Genomic DNA, 15,415 nt, shown 5'->3' with positions numbered 1-15,415 from the left:
ATTGCAGTGAGTGTGTGAGAGATCATTTCAAGATGCCATTTATTGATTTTTGAACAACTGATTTGAAGCAAGTGTGATTTTATTGAGATGTACATATTTGAAAGCAGGTCACAGATGCAGTTAATCAAACAGGTGCAGTCATTTAAACACTAATCCTTCAGAGCACACACTGTACGTTCCTGCTCCATTTGTACAATATCCGAGAGTATACGTTACACTTTAACTGGGAGTGTTGAATATCCACAAGTGTCTAGTGAGCTCCTCAGGGAAGGCAATAGACTGTATAGTTATCACCTGAGCAGGGTGCAGTCCCACCCAAAAAACTATACAACCTACTACCTCACCCTGACAGAGCCCAAGTCATGTTCACCTATCAGGGAAAATCAAAACCTAATTTAGTCATTCCAGCAAAGAAGATCTAAAGAAGCTTGTCACAAAGCAGTTAGATTAATTGCTTGGACTTGATTGGACTGCATGATTGCCCATCTGGAGATGACAGTTGGCGAGTGGCTGACTCAGCTATCTCCTTGGGAAAGACAGTAGATTGTATAGTTATCTGACAAAGAGGTTGCAAAACCCCACAACTATTCAATCTACTACCTCAGCCCCAAGGACAGCATCCACGCTGCTTCAGAACCAGAGATCCACAAAGGTAACTTTCCTGCAGGGGTACACAGAAAAAGAGACAGAAAGGGTTATCTTAATGAACTTCTCTTCAAGATAAGTGCCATGGGTACACTGGATAAGGATTCTATTTCTGAAATCTTATTTCTACAATATTATTGACGAATGTGTCTTCAGTCCCTGAAGAAAGAAGAATAGTATTTTCAGTTTTATCTGTGTCCACTTCTTCGTCTTTCTTTAAACCATTTTCCTGGAAATGTTTCAAAATCCCGACTTCAGCTGAATCCGCTCGTTTTTTAATGACAAGTCTTCAAATGCCAAGATTTAGACAAACATTTATCACTTGATAACAATAGACAACCCCTCGGTGATTTTGCAAATGTTCTCATGTTCCCTGATCAACCGAGCTTGTTTGTTGCAAAGATGAGTGTGTTCCATTTGAATAAATGATAGACAAATAATTTAATGGTGAACGGATTCTAGAAACTGAGAGCACTAACGTGTGAAAGCCCAACAAACAACTCACTGGCTTCCTGAGACTCTGGCATGTGATCGAAAAAAAAAAAAAAAAAAAAAAAAGAGCTGCTCGACTCTGTGCCAGGAATCCTTTTCCGTTTTTGCCAAAAACTGAGCTCATTCCAGTGGGCTATCCCTGTGTAGGCTGGCTGCTGCTTCTCAGGCGGAGGTACACACACGCAGATGCCTGCAAATATGGCTTCCACCAGCTGCCTCTGATTGAATACAAAGCTGGGATTCTGCCCCCCAAAACACAACAAGGAAACACAAAATGGCGTCTTGCACATCGGCCATTTTAGGTCTACTTAAAAACATTACAAGGTCCACCTTTCATATTGCTTTTTCTTTTTCTTTTTTTTTCTGAACCCGCTGCTTGATGACGAAGAAAGAGCAGCTGTTTTATCGCGAGTTGTGGAGAATCAATCTTGTGCCAAGCACTGACACGAAGCCAGCAGACTCAGACAACACAGCCGATCTCGAGTGCTGCAGCAGAGGGAAAGTAACATTTCTTATCAGACAGAGAAAAGCATGATCACACACAACAATCACGATCTCTAAACAAACAGACTGTCCAGAAAGTGATGGTCCCCTCTGTTTGCCAGTTACTAAAAAAAAACTGTTGTGAGACATGAAATAAAGACTCAAATGTGCCAGCAGGTTAACATGTCAGCAACTGAAGGGTTAATGAGTGCCAGACTAAATGCCAGGTCTGGGCCTCAGACAGACAGAGAATGGCTTAGAAAGTACACTACTTGCATAAATTAGCATAAAGCCACAACCCCTGAGACTTGGTCCAGACCAGCTTGTAGTTAGCATGCAGTAAACCCCACTAGCTTGATTACTGAAGAACTGGCAGACAGAATGCGGTGGGGGTGTGCTGGCATGATGCCCACCTCTGCCGCCACGCCAGTGACAGATCTATGAGCTCTGTTTGGTCCCTGAGAAACATCTCCTGACTGGGACTGCGTTTGAAGGAAATGTCAAACAGACAAATTGTGATATGACAGTGTACTTGGGGAAAAAGGTCAAATTGATCAAGATCTGATGGCACATCTGAGCATTTAAAAGAAAAAAAAATAAGATTTACAACGTAAAATGCTTGTGGGTTAATTACAAAAAATTGGCGTCCCATTCCCTAAAATGTTTTGGAAACACCGAGGCAAAACTCGGTCAGTCATGTGAGCTCTGCTGGGTGCTGTTGTCGAAGACTGTGGGCATTTTCTACGCCACATAAAAGAGGCATGCACAGCTCAGCTGGAGCAAATCATTTTCTCTGTCAACAGCCACAAAATTAATGCTCCCCAAGCCCGAGGGACAGCTGAGGGGATCTCAGAGAAGAAAAGGAAGAAATGTGACCCAGTGAGTAAATCTCATCTGTCAATCTGACCACGTGCATCTGTAAAAAGAAGAATTACTGCGACATGTCAGTAAATTCACATTATAAGTAAGCCAAGAGAATAGACCTTGTCCCCTCCTGCCTTCTGATAACACTATTCGGCTGGGTCCGACCAGGATGTGTTTTTCTGGAGGCAATTTCCTGCTTCATCTTCATAATCTGTCTTTCGATGACAGTTCCTTCTAAAGTTTCCAAATTTTGTGTAAGTTATAGCTCTTTAGTCGTCTTTAGTAAGTTTTTCAACAGATGTTTTACACTTTGCTAGATGTAACTACGAAGCCACAGCTGATTGTTTTTGGAGAAAATTAAAAAGGAAACATGTCCAAAAACAACAATGGCACAGTGTTGTGATCAAGCTATTTATGCTTCCAAAAAGTTAAAATGCTGTTCAAGGGCGAAATATTTGAACTACAATTGGTAAAAACATTTTGCCCGTATTTGTTTGCCCTTTTCATTGTAAAAATGAGGACCAAAATACCATTAAAACGGCCGCTCAACCAAATCCAAACGTCCTGCATTAATTTTAAAGCTGCCAAGCTGTAAAAACACAAAAAGAAGAAAATTCGATAACTTCTGCGGCATCTTAAGCAAATCAAAATCCATGCAAAAATTACGATGAAAAATATCACTGAAACAGAAGGCCTTAGCTTCCCCTCTCACCCACTCTGACCGGATATAGGTTTCCTTAAATTCTTTCCTCACCTAATGCTTCCACAATTAATTAGCAAATCCCAAAACACACTCAGCACACTCAGATGCCAACAAAACTTCTCAAATTTGGAGTGGATTATCAAAGGAAGCAGAGGCAGGGAAATACCTATTGGGTTGCCCGGTCCCTTCGTCAGCGAGACGGGATGAATGCTTGGCACAGACACCACACAGGAGGGGGAACCGGACGATTGGTACAGGTTTTTTCTCTCTTTCCCACTCTCTCCCTCTCTCTGAGCTTTGTGCCAAGAATGGGCAGTGTCTGTGTGCCAGGCAGAATTTCAATAAGGGAGTAAGGAGGTGTTGGTGGTGTGCAAAAAAAAGAAAAGAGGAGGAGGCGCAGTGGGGGAGCTGGCATTGGCAAAGGAAGTATGCCACACAAAAGACGGCGGGATGAAGAAATCCCACTGTTAAAAAGATGCAAACAGATGTGTTGTCTTACTTATTCCTGGTTTTATTAATCCTCTTCAAAGCGCTACGGTGACTGCATCTAACCAGCTTTTTCATCTTCCCACCCACTGAATGCCTTATTCCTACCGTAAAGGAGGAAGGACACGAGCACTGAGCCTTCTCCATCTCACTTGGCATGGTGCCCGCTCTGATGTTCTATATGTCCTCATTAACCAGGAAAAACACCCTCATGGTTCATTCTCACGTGAGTGCATGTACACAAAGATATGCTGCCATATGCATTTGCTTACACACAAGCACAAACTGGTGGTGACCACACAGCGCTGTAACTTCACCTGTGTGCATCAAATAAGCCACTGACTGACCGATTGAATAGGAATTCCATTGCAGTCAGCGTCTGATTGAGCGAATGAAATGTTCAACCGCTATAACTTCGATAAACATTGCAGCATGACCCACATCCGGCATCAGAATAAAGTAGTCACAGTGAGTGCTGTTTAAAACACTGTCCAATAATTATTCAAACCTTAGATAAAAATGTAGAAATAGAACTGAAGTAAAAACTCTGTATTCAAAAAGATGATTCCGCATGCAGTCATTCCACACATGTAAATGTCCATTATTATTTATTAACTGATGCTACAGTGTTTTGTAATAACATCAGCAATGCTTTTTTTAAATTCTTATATGAACTGACCTCAAGAGAGTAAGAAATATTAGTCAATAGAAGAACAGCACCATCTCTGAAGAGTCTCCAATTACCCAGAATGCAGGAGTTTCTCAAACATCATAATGAAGAAAAATAGGTGGTTTCCCTCATCTTCTCCATTTACTCCCTGTATCTCTTTTCTACTTATTCTCTCTTTTGCTAATGAGCTAATGAGATGTGTGGTTTCCATGGTTTCAAATGTTTCTGATATCCCAGAGTCCTTGCCTGACGTGTTGTTACACACCCACATGTTACAGCATTTACTAATTCCACACACATGCAGCACACAGACACACAAAAAACAGCATCTAAACCCAGGTATTCCTTTCGAAAAACAGCCCACCCATTTGTGTGCATGTTTACTGACTGTATGCGTGCAAGAGTGCAAAGTAGGGTATGTCAGGATGAAACAGCTGCAGCTTCCTGCATGAGAAGAGAAACTTCCTGTCGCCTCGCTGCAAACTGCGGCCGGTCAGCCGAGATATCAGCCAATCAACTATGTTGAGGCTGAATGCAGGAAGTTAGCCTGACTGCCTCAAGGAAAAAAAGCTCAGAAACATTATGAGGCAACACGAAAAGTTCATCTGAGGATAAGAGAGGGGCGGGGAAAAGAGCTCTTCTACTCCTACCTCTCTTTCTTTCTCTCTACAGTAACTCTTGTTCTCTCCATTTCTCTTGAGCTTCTTTCTTCACATTTACCCGGTACCTTACTTTACTGTTACACTTTTTTAGAATTAGGTTCTTATGGAAACTTGATCATATTCTCTGTTGTAAACTGCCTTTGAATTCTAAAAGATTAGCATTTTGAAATGACAGAGGCTGATGAAGAGGATCTGGCAGTAGCTTACCCACGAATTGTGAAGGGTATGTTGAAAGGGTCTGCTCATGTTTACACGTGGCATGTAGGCGCCATCTTAACACCAACCCCTATTTAGACCAAGATACAGTAAGGCAATAAGCTACCCACTTAGGCTCCAAACTGTGCATACAGATACTCCAATAAATTTTTTTAAAGTAGAGTGAGCATTTGGATTGGCTGTTTGTTGATATTCAATTTTCTGTTTTGTCTAATTCTATTATTTTGCTTTTGTTTGAGGGTATTCTGGTTTCTGACACCGTTGCTGTAATTATGAATAGAGCTGAATATGAATCTTTTGCTTGTTTTCTAGGAGACTGACAGAAATTGACATCAGATAAATGTTGTCACACGACAGCCGTAACATTGTAAACAGACGACGACAGACGTACGAAACTAAACAGCCAAATTTTCGATTTTTCAAGTTGTTTAAATGATCTGGGTTTTGTTCCTGCTTGAGTTTGTTCTCAAATGTAAAGTGTGTCATATGCAGTAGCCTGTGACTCATAAATCCAGGACAAATACTTCCACCTTCTAACAAACTGCCACACCCCTATATTGCATAGTGATAAAACCTAACACTGGTTTGAACAAACACACATTTTCATATGAAAGAACTGCCACTTACCCGAGTTTTCACAGTGGCAGAGAGTGCAAACAGTGTGCTAAGAAAATGAGAACCAAAGTAAATATTTGCCTCATATTACCTATCACAACAGTTCCGGATGAAAAGAGACGTGACGAGCGTTTCACTTGTCCCGTTTGGGCAGCTCTTCAACACGTTGATCTAATGACTAAACTTACACTGACCTGGCTTCAACAAAAGCGCTCTCGCAGAGTCCACCCTCTGGGGTCAGAAAGTAAACCATAGGGCCTGCTCTTGCCCTTGCCAGTCTCAAAAGAGACACCTGTTCAGTACAGAGAGTCACAGGGAGACTGTCTACCGCTGTGGCAGAGTCTGCAGTCCTGGAGCAAAGAGGGAAGAGGAGGAGGAGATAAAGAAAGCAAGAGACAGAGGATGTTCAGCAGGGATTCACAGAGTCACTCTAAGCTTTAGAAAAGTTTCTCCTGCTATGTCCATTGAGCCAAAATGGCGGCGAGCGGAGTGCGGCGTGGCAACTAGCGATGGCGCGCACGTTTACAGGAGGAAAACCATAATGAAGCGGGCGAGAGGAACTGCAGAAGACAGATTATAGGGTAGTAAATAAGACGGGAAGAGATGTCGCAGGATAAAAGAGAAAAATACCTGATGGCTGTATGTGTGCGGCGGGCTGGGCCGGAGGACTGAAGGAGAAGAGGGCCGTGATGGCGGGAAGAAGGGAAACGAGAGGAGTAGAGCACACCCTCTGAGAACTACACCCCCTTCCCACAATCCCCTCCTACTGGCGTGAGTGCGTCTGTCCGTGCACAGGGTGACAGAGGGACTTCTGCTCACACACAGCCCTGTAACACACACACAAAACGCAGACAAACCACAATATCAAACACAGAGAAGAGCTCCGAATCACACCCGCACTAGGCCTTCATTACTTGCAGTTGCGTATAACCAAAGCTGAGTCAAACCCGCGAAGTCATCAACAGAGGACAGTTCAAAACACAAACATACATGTGATCAATTCAGCAGCCTTTGGATCGCCCTCTGCTCTGCCCTGTGCTGTGCTTGCTTCGGTCTGCCTGCCCACTTTGGCACCGCTGCCAAGAGGGAAGGAGAGAAAAGGGAGGGGAGGAGTGGGGGTGCAGAGACACAGATAGAGGAAGGGAGGGACATGCTATAGTGAGAGGAGGAACAGAAAGAGGAGGAGTTAAGAAAGACAGTGTGCCACAGAAAGACAAGAAAAAGAGAGGAAGCATGAACTGTCATGAGCAGACATGGTGACATAAAGCAGTGAGACAGCAGCTTGAAACACTGCGCACATTTGCATGTTAATCATCAAACATCCAAAACACACTTCTCGACTTGTACTCGGCTCATACTGCCCTGCAGCAACACGCAGATGGCGGGAAAGACGAGCAGGTTTCCGACTTCTGCCATGTTGTTTTCTCACATGATATTTAGTGTCCGGAGATTGAAAAATGTAAAAAAAAAAAAAAAAAAAAAAAAAAAAAAAAAACTTGCTTGAGCTGTTGCACATTTTTTGTCAGATGTTTTCTCGCCAGAAAGAGGAGTCCCAGCAGAGTCAGTGTCTTCTTCTGCCTGATTTTCTAGCGTCTCCCTCTACCAGGGATAATATAAGTCCCACCAAGTGGAAAGGGCTTTGAGGCAGTACGGCTAAAGGAATCAATGAGCAAGGAGAGTAGATATTTCAGAGAATGTGACTTTTTTTCAGCCTTTGGCCTCCCTCACAGGTCTCCACTTGTGTTCAAACACCAGCATGAGAGTTGAACATGAATGCATGAATCTTGGATCAGCAAGTTGAAGCCTCAGGATGAACTAAATCATTAGACGAGAAAAGATGAATCCCATCTGTTCATGAATGGCTGACCCTCTCTATAGCCAATCACTGGCGTTTTTGAGCTGGTATCCCAAGATGAGCCAACCAATCAGAGCTCACTTCTGTGCCAATGTCATTTTTGAAAATGCTAGGTGCGCTTCTAAAAGACAAGGATACTTTTAACTACTACATTTCAAGCAAAAACTTCTCGTTTTTCTTTTCTTTTTTTAAAAAACTTACCAACAATCAGTTATAGACAAAAAGCAAAGCCTGTTTTGTCTCCAAACAGTGAAAAAGCTCATCCCTCGTTGCAGCTGCTGTAATAATAGCCACTGAATCCTCCAACTGACAAAACGCACACCAACACACATTTCTGGAGGGCTCCCCCACAGTCCTGAAACACATACTGCTGAGACATAACAAACCACAATAGTCCAGCTCCTGTTTAAACTCCACAAGTCTTTTCTCAAAGACAGGACAATGGTCACACACACACACACACATTCATACTGTACACATACGCAAACACATGTGGTGTGAACAATCCAGTTCATCCATGGAGGCTAAGATTCAGCCTGCAGGTTGGACAGCCCCTCAACCTGACGTCACGTCTCCTTTGTTGTTTATGAATTTATTTCTCTCCTCAGTTGAACTCTCTGAACCCAAAGTCCCACCCCACCCCCTCTTCCCCTCCCTCGCCTATCCACTCCCCTCCAGTCCTGTCCTCGAGCCCTACATTTACCCCCTGCCAACAAAGGCGGGCAAATACAGTATGGCTTTAACAAGGAAAAAGAAAAGAAAACAGGGAGAGACAGACACAGAAAGCAAAGACAGGGGAAAGGAGAGAAAGGAGCTCAGATGTCTATCTCACTTTTTTCTTTTCCTCCTTTTCTTCTTCGATCGCTCCCCGTGTCTTTGCTTGGCTTGTAAAAGTTTCAGCTGCATGGGGGGCTGGCCTCTTTTGGCAGCCATCCAACTCTCGACTCTCCTGTCCCCTTGCAGGCGAGAAGGAAGAGAGGACAAATATAGTCACAGCTAGACTGTACCGTGAAGTTGCAGAAGCACAGCTTCCATTTTTGTGTCAGACTAAGCCGAACAGGAAGAGAGCGGTTTGCTCTTCAGCAGTTCAAACTGTCCTCGGAGGAAGCATCGTGCAGTGCATAAAACAAGTCGAGACATCAGGTACAGTTTGAAAACGCTGTCCCACATTTGGGATGTTTGTCTGCCTTTAACTAGCTGTGGCAGCTGCATCTGATAACAGTGTGTTGAGGTGCTCACACCCAGTTCACACAAGGGCATACTCACCGTGTCATTTTTCCTGGTATCAATAATAAGAGCTGCTCAGTTGCCTCTAAGTACAAAATAAAAAATTCTAAGCAAGCGCACAAAGGCCTTTACACCATTGAATATTTGCATTCATTTGAAACACATTAGGTCTTTAGATAGGCTTTGTCTTAAGACTTACACAGTCAAGCAGAGACTGACATGCTGGCACTGATTTACTCAGCTTAACTGGGTGTATGATAAGTGACTGTAAAGTTGATGTACTTACTCATGGTGATAACTTCTGGCACTCTTGTTTGACGCTCTGTAATAATGTTAATAATTAATACTTCTCAGGAGGGCTAACTTTTCAAGTAATGTAACCTAAAGAAAAGACCAGTCGTTTTCTGCAGTATTATTAAATTAAATAAAATTATTTTCAATCAAACATTAAAGAACACTTATTCTCTACTACTTAATGCAAAATATATTTTTTGCTTCAATTTCTCTCTTTCATCGGTTAGGCTATAGCGCATAAATTTATGTGACCCTCCTTACCAGTTTAAATTGAGGCATACTGGCACGAGCTCACCTGGAGTGAAATTGTAACACAATATGTCAAACAGCAGAAATACATCAAGCATAATGCACATTCCTTAATTACAGGTGTGCTCACCTGCTTTGCTACCCCAAATGCAGGGACGGATAAAACGAGGCCATACATTTTGCGCATGCTGCTGTCTGGAAATATCTGACTGTCGGGCGTTATAGTTCAGCGTTTTAGTGAGTTAACTGAATCCATAATGATGTTAAAGTCATGGAGACAAGTTCACACACGAGCTGTTAAACAGGTGGACCGATCGCTCCTTTTGCTCCGTTTCAACTGGCTCACACAGTGCCCACGAGAACAGCCAGCAGCAACCAGGTCACTGAGGTCACCAGCAGAAACAAGCCAATATTACGGTCGGTATTTCAATCTCAGCAACAGCAAAAATAAAAGACCTTAAGAGTGTTGTTTAATGGTTTAAAGCGAAACACTTACAAATGATTGGCTGTGGCCATAACCGCTGTTTCATTCTCTGTCATGTTCTCTGATTAGAAAGATGATGGACGCCATCTAGTGGCAAACATTTGTAAATGCAACGAGAACTGTCGCACATTAGACCCTACATTCATTTAATTCAGATAACATTGATTGCTCAAACATTAGAAAACTCTACGTTTCACGTTGAATCTGCACAAGTATTTAATTTAAATTAGGTGAAATATAAGGCATTGTGTTGGATTAGGCCTTTTCTGTTATCGTGTGAGAACATGTTGAATTTCCCTAAAATCATGATCACAATGTTTTACATCAACTTCACCAAACGATCACAGTGTTAGTTATCTACTTGATCCAACCAAGCAAGAGATGGCGGTGACGTCGACACAAAATGGAGGGAAATAAAAGAAAAAGGGAACATTCAAATGGCCATTCAGTTCTTCATTTCCTTCCAGGAGAAAAAAAAAAAAGCAATTTTAACACTAACCGAATGTAATGATCCTAAACAATCTGTCAGCCAGACATGTTCAAGGTGAGTTAAACAAAAAGGTAGAAATTGTTAAAGGAAATTGGGCTTTATAACTCATATACCTAACAGTTAATAGAGTGGAGGGGAGATGCCTAAAAATTACACTCCATACCAAGCTGTATTGTAGCTATAAATTCAGGTTTTTTGATTGCAGGTCTTAAATCTTAACATCCACTATTTCTCATTCCTTCACTCTTAAGCGTATCTGAAAGCTGTGAGGAAAACAAATTGAACTCCACTGCTGTCACAGACCTCACTGAGAAGGGAAGGAGCTTTGTATAGACAGGCTGCGATACGGACATGTTTGTACATGTCAAAGACACCAGCAAACTCCAGCTGAGGTTAGGAACTCTGTTCTTCACTGTATGTTATATTCCTGTTCATATGCAATGGTATAAGTAAGTGTTTATAATGAACACAAATATTTTAATCGGTTTTGTATCATCCAGGTATAGATTTTAACACCACGTTTCAAGTACCGGTGTCATTCATCCAAATTCAACTGGAACTTGTGAGTCAGACCCAGCCTTCATAAACTTACAATACTAGTCAGAAAAAAAGATTATGTATACGTATATATTATTTTATTATATTTTTTATTCAATGTCATAGACTTTGTATCTTTAGGAAGTCCTCTGAAATGCATGAGACTGGGTTGATGCTGCCCTCCAGTGGGAAACAGTAGAACATCAGAATTATTACTCTTCTCTTGCTTGACCTCGTAAACCACTGCTGTGATTTTTGTCTGCACCGACGTTCTGCATCAAACCACTCTGAATAATTCTGGTCAGACTGTTAGAAAAAAATGAAGTCCTATGTTAATGGTCACCAGGGGATCAGAGGTGTCATTCGCATCTTCACCCAGATAATCAGAGACCATACTGTATCAATTCAATTCAATTCTTTATTTATATCAGACACAAGTGCATGGTCCATATCACAATACAAATACATAGTAAAAACAAAACAAAAAAAAAACAAATGTAAAATAAAAGACAAGACAAGTACACAGCCATCAGGCATATAAGCACTCTCTCCAGTGTCGCCTAAGCTTAGAAGAGAACCTCACAGAGCTCTTAGTTGGATTTACTAAAGATTCAATTATACTATTTTTTTTTTTAATACTTTATTGTGTTCATTCAGGTCTCAATCACTTCACAAACAGTCATGATAATTCATTTGTGAACACATTTTCTCATTTTTTTTTTCTCCCCTTATGTGCATTCCACCTTCCCCACCCGTGAAATAGACTAAATGAAATATGAGTCATAGTCATGATAAACAAATAAGTAAACAAAAAATAAATACTAATAATCATAGTAATAGTAAAATATGCATTAAATACATTGAACAAAAAAAAAAAAAACCCAAACATAAATATGTACCAATGCAATGCATGCACCTATGTATGCAATTTAACCTGTGCTTAGCAGTATTCCTCTTCATTTTAATGTACATGTACTCTTAGACCCTCCCGCCCTTCTAACCCCTCTTCCCCTCCCATCTCCAAACATACATCCATCCATCCACGCATACGCCCACATTCACACCCATATAAATGCATCAGCATATGTTCATCTATCCACACCTACACCCACATTCTCATCAGCATAAATGCATCCACATGCACTCACAATCCCCCATCCCTCCCCTTCTTTCTAACACCCCCCCCTCACATACACCCACACACTCACACACATGCATTCGCCCATCTATATACAAACACACTCATGTCTAAACCCCCATAAACAAAATAACAATTAATCTAAAAAAAAAAAAAAGAAAAAAAAAAGAAAAACTTAAATAAGTAACCAATTTATATAATAATAATCTTTATTTATATCAGACACAAGTGCATGGTCCATATCACAATACAAATACATAGTAAAAAAAACAAAACAAAACAAAAAAAAAAGTAAAATAAAAGACAAGTACACAGCCATCAGGCATATAAGCACTCTCTCCAGTGTCGCCTAAGCTTAGAAGAGAACCTCACAGAGCTCTTAGTTGGATTTACTAAAGATTCAATTATACTATTTTGAGAGCAATCCAGTCGGCACATAAATTTATACATTGCATTTCTCAGGACTGCATCACATCCAGGGACATTGGAGTGTGCAAACAGGTAGCTGGCACTGGACCATCTAGGTAACTGCATCAGTAGTCTCATAGTGTCATTATATGCAACTGTGAGCTTCTGGTAGCTGTTTTTCTTATATTTCCACCACAAGTGGGCAGTATACATGGGTGTACAGAAGGCCCTGAACAGAGAGCATTTGACATTAAAAGAACACATACTAAACTTGCGAAGTAGCATATTAGCCTGGGCATACAATTTACGTCGTTGACGGTATATATCACGATCATCACAGAGATCATCTGAAATTATATGACCAAGGTACTTAACTTCCTTGCACACCATAAGTGGACTATCACACAGATGGAAAACGGGGAATGTCATCTTCTTATCCTCTTTACTCCTCACTAACATGACATTGCTCTTCTATGCATTGAATTTAATGTCATACAAATCATGTATCATGTTTTTGACAGAGGTATTGCTCTTGGAAGCACAGGTCGGGCCTTGTCCTTCAAAAAAAAATCTCCCCGTGACAATTCTTATCACTCTCACCATGTCAGTATGAATGAATAGGAATACTCAGAGAGAATGGGAATCTTTTTAGAGAGCCTTATTAATGAAGCTGAAAATGCAGTTGCGACAGAAATAAACACATATGGACAAAAACAGAAGATGATAAAAATAACCTGTGCTATGGCCGGATTGCATTAGAAGCAACTACTGTATGTTTTGCTCAGTTTCCATGACCCTTCCTATCTCCGATAGTTTATGTGTTACTTTTTTTCTATCTGTAAAAGTACTTGCTACATAAGAAAGTGATCAAGCAAAAAGAAAAATATGGGAAAAGGGAAAGATGAGACCAAAACTAAGATAAATGAGGTCTGAAAGCTAGATGCTGGACTCTACAGCAGTTATTAACGTGCCACCAGGGGAGTTTGGTCATCACGTCAGTTCTGAGATGTGTTTGAGTGATGTTTTTTCCAGAAGCACAGAGTAACGGTCATATTGTAAGTCTGGGGCTCTCTGTGGCCACTGTGCAGACGTCTCCTTGGCCTGATCTGTAATTTAGCCTCAATCTCTGCAACATAACATTTTTCACATATCTCACTAAATATGTTTCACAGTTGTTTGTAGTCACTTTTGTGCCTGTCCAAGTGGTTCCCATCGTTTTTGGTTTGAGGCTGCATACAAACAAGCCAATGTTGCCAAAGCGCAAATTACAGAGAAGAATATAAAGTATATAGAATTATCTGCACATTTATAAATGACTACCCTTCCTGGAGATGTCTAATAATGCAATGTGTTAATATAGTGTTGAAAAACTCTTAAAGGGCTTTGTTTCTGCACGTATCAAGATTCCTTACTGAAGTAAAAAGAACAACTGAGCATTGTAAAAGAACTAAATTGCAAGTAAAAAGGCCGACATAGGAAATCCTACTTAAGTAGTAAATATTATCAACTAAGTGTTACGTACTCCCAAATAGCCTGAAACCTTGTTTGTTGCCCAGACTTTTTATTTCTTCCTCCAGTCAATCATTTCAACACATGCTTGCATAATGCCAGTCTAATTTTACATATCTCAAACAACAAATGAACAGCTGTCCAACAGGCTATGTTTTGTTTGTTTGTTTTTCTTTCGACTAAACGGGAGCCTTAAAGTGACAGGAGCTAAAAATGAGTGTCCCAGGCAGAAAATGACAAGAAGTGCTGCAGTATGGTAGCCTTGCTGACGCGTCCGCATCTCGATAAGATGGTGGTCTGGGAACTAGGTGTGCATTTTCTCGTATTTGAGGCGTGGTTTACGAATGCCTAGAGCCGTTTATTGGGCGCTACGAATGTCTATCAAATGGCGTCTGGTTCTTCCCATGCTGCTTTGCGCGCGATTCATAGCCAATTGTATCACTTATACCAGATGACGTATGTAGAGCGACAGAAATTGGACGAGGAAGAAGGTAATGAAATCTTTCAACGCCAAACGTTGCTCTTTTTTAAAAGTAAACTTGCGTTCTAAGCTACTTAAAACACTTTCTAAGGCTGCATCGAACGGTAACGTTGTGTCCGCTGCCATGTTGGATTAACACTCTACAAGCTTCGGTGTCGTGCATAGACGTCGTCATCGTCTTGCTGCCACCCCCCCCCCGTTCTGTGATTAGTTCCCTAACTCAGGCAAAAATAAGGGCAGTGGTTTCCAGGCTGCCTTTGCAGTGTGAATTAAATCAAAGCAGCATGGGAATTCCCAGGCTAGCAGTATGGCTCAAGAGGAGGAAAACCACTGGTATTATGAAAAATACAACATCCAGAGATCTCAGAGTAGACCTTCAAAAACATTAGATTACGTACAGTGAATTTAAAAAAAAAATAAAATGCTGGCAATGTGGCTCTCGTATTTAATACCAAAAGGCTAAGATATTACATAATATTAAGACAGTACACCCAAATATGTACCGTCAAGCACAGAGAGTCGTTTTTCTTCCAAATTACAACACGTCCCCTTTAATAGTGAAAGCAGATACATGTTTTTTTCTTCGTCTAATGATCATTTACAAGTTATTGTAAGTTGTGGATCTTCTGAATACTTATTGAAATGTGAGAGAAATTTATAATCAAATCTCACATGGAGACCAAATCAAATTTTAGAATTACTCATTCCTATTTGTAGATGCTTTTCCTAGTTTATTGCATGCATTTTTAAACTATGGGTAGAGCCAATCCTATTGTGCATCACGGTCATAAGCAACTAACAGTGCATTCGTGTACTTTCTTTTAAAGAAAAACTAATTTAAAAGAAAAAAAACTCTCAAAGTATAAAGTAGTGAGTTTCTTTTCCTCTTTTAAAAAGAAAATGAGAA

The 15,415-nt window shown here is 40.9% G+C and overlaps 1 long non-coding RNA gene across 1 annotated transcript; it reads right to left on the bottom strand.

Moving 5' to 3' along the window:
• Positions 1-7: 7 nt before the first annotated feature.
• Positions 8-6,940, bottom strand: LOC142390938 (uncharacterized). The gene is made up of 3 exons (XR_012770500.1): positions 6,827-6,940; positions 6,467-6,663; positions 8-661 (listed from the first exon to the last, which is right to left on the bottom strand). It is a non-coding gene; the product is annotated as an uncharacterized LOC142390938 (long non-coding RNA).
• Between the last annotated feature and the right edge of the window lie 8,475 nt (positions 6,941-15,415).

Source organism: Odontesthes bonariensis, chromosome 10 (genome assembly GCF_027942865.1).
Source record: "Odontesthes bonariensis isolate fOdoBon6 chromosome 10, fOdoBon6.hap1, whole genome shotgun sequence".
NCBI lineage: Eukaryota > Metazoa > Chordata > Actinopteri > Atheriniformes > Atherinopsidae > Odontesthes > Odontesthes bonariensis.
The sequence above is the reverse complement of the archived record's forward strand: the minus strand, read 5'-3'. Positions and strand labels throughout refer to the sequence as shown.